The sequence below is a fragment of the Nicotiana tabacum genome, chromosome 18 (genome assembly GCF_000715075.1).
Source record: "Nicotiana tabacum cultivar K326 chromosome 18, ASM71507v2, whole genome shotgun sequence".
In the NCBI taxonomy this organism is placed as follows: Eukaryota; Viridiplantae; Streptophyta; class Magnoliopsida; order Solanales; family Solanaceae; genus Nicotiana; species Nicotiana tabacum.
In genome coordinates this window covers 53,393,544-53,396,047 of record NC_134097.1, presented here as the reverse complement: position 1 = coordinate 53,396,047, position 2,504 = coordinate 53,393,544, and positions in this window count along the sequence as shown.

The window sequence follows — 2,504 nt, the reverse complement described above, 5'->3', positions numbered from 1 at the left end:
CAAACGCACTAAGGTATCAATTACCAGGGAGAAACAAACCCGAGACTATGTGCCAAAAGGCACCATATCATTCAACGACGAACAGGTAGAAGGAATTTCTTAGCCTCACAATGACGCTATGGTAATTTCTATCTTATTAAATAAATTTCAAGTTAAGCGTGTTTTAGTGGATCCAGGTAGCTCAGCAAATATCATCTGATCGAGGGTCGTGGAGCAGCCCGGCCTACAAGATTAGATTATGCCCGCAGCTCAGGTCTTGAACAATTTCAATATGGCCAGTGAAACAACTAAAGGAGAAATTATCCTACTAGTAAACGTGGCTGAAACCATCCAATACACCAAGTTTCACGAAATCGAGGGCGACATGAGGTACAACTCCCTGCTTGAGAGGCCTTGGATCCACAACATGAGGGCAGTCCCTTCGACTCTCCACCAAATGATGGAATTCCCGACGTCGGACGGGGTAAAAATAGTGTACGGGGAGCAGCATGTTGCAAAAGAAATGTTCGTGGTCGATGAGGTAATACTGATTTTTTGGAAGAGGAAGAGGAACAGGAAGAGGAAGATTTTTTGACCCCTTAAACTTTTGTTGTTCACGATGATTCAGACGCCACCAAATCAACGATCGAAGAGCCGGAACAGTTTATACTGATCGAGTACCTGTGCGAGCGAAATATATACCTGGGAACGGGGTTAACCCCTAAACTTAGGAAAAAGCTTATTCAATTTCTTATTGATAACATAGATTGTTTTGCTTGGTCCCACTTAGACATGACAGGGATCCCGCCAGAGATAACAACACATCGACTAAGCCTGGACCCAAAGTTCAGACCGGTGAAACAAAAGAGAAGGCCCTAATCCGAGGTAAAGCACACATTAATAAAGGATTAGGTAACTAAACTTCTCAAAATATGGTCCATTCAGGAAGTGAAGTATCCCGAATGGTTATCCAATGTAGTCATAGTCCCTAAAAGAGGGAACAAACTTAGGATGTGTGTAGATTATAAGGATTTAAACTAGGCATGTCCCAAAGATTATTTTCCACTGCGTAACATCGATCGCATAATCCATGCCATGGACGACCACGAGATCCTTAGTTTTCTCAATGTCTATTCCGGGTATAATCAAATTCAAATGAACCCGGATGACCAAGAAAAGACTTCATTTATCACTAAGTATGGAACATATTGTTATAATGTAATGCCCTTTGGGCTGAAAAACGCAGGAGCTACTTACCAACGCCTAATAAAATATTCGAAGAACATATAGGTAAGTCAATGGAAGTATATATTGATGGCATACTAGTTAAGTCCCTACGTAGAGGACCATTTGACACATTTGTAGGAAACATTCAAGATACTAAGAAAAGACAACATGAAGCTCAACCCCGAGAAAGCATTTTCGGGGTTAGTTCGGGCAAGTTCCTTGGCTTCATGGTGTCGAATTGGGGAATCGAGATCAACCCGGATAAAATCAAGGCTATCGAAAACATCACCAGCGTGGATAATGTTAAAGCCGTGCAAAGGCTGACAAGGCGGATAACTGCCTGAGGCCGATTCATCTCGAGATCGTCGAATCGGAGTCATAAATTTTTCTCTCTACTATAAAAGAAGAACGATTTCGCCTGGACCCCGGAATGCCAACATGCGTTAGAGGAATTGAAGCGATAACTCTCGAGCCCGCCATTGCTTCATACTCCAAAGGCAGATGAAAAACTCTACTTGTACTTGGCAGTCTTAGAGATCGCGATAAGTGGTGTCCTGGTTTGAGAAGAGGAAGGTATGCAATTCCCTATTTATTATGTAAGTCGAACTCTATGAGAAGCAAAAACTAGATATCCACACTTAGAGAAATAGCCACTTGCACTGATAAGCGCCTCTAGGAAGCTAAAACCGTATTTTCAATGTCACCACATATGTGTATTAACCACTTACCCACTTCGTAATGTTTTGCATAAGCCCGAACCGTCGGGCCGATTGGCCAAATGGGCCATCGAACTCAGTGGGTACGATACCGAATATTAACCCCAAACAGCCATCAAGTCTCAAATTTTAGCAGACTTCGTGGCCAATTGCATGCTAATTCTCGTACCTAAAGTCGAGAATGAACTCTTGTTAAAATCGGGTACATCATCAGGGGTGTGGACCCTTTTCATAGACGGTGCTTCGAATGTGAAGGGGTCCAGGTTAGGCATCGTTTTGAAGCCGCTCACGGGGAACATTATTAGACAATCCATCAAAATTTCTAAGTTGACTAACAGTGAGGCCGAGTACGAGACCATGATTGCAGGTCTCGAACTAGCTAAAAGTTTGGGGCGGAAGTCATTGAAGCCAAGTGCAACTCTTTGCTGGTAGTAAACCAAGTAACAAACACCTTCGAGGTTCGAGAGGATATAATGCAAAGGTATTTGGACAAGCTACAGGTGACTTTTCACCATTTTAAAGAATGGACCTTGCAGTACGTACCTCGTGAGCAGAACAATAAAGCCGACGCTCTTGCAAATT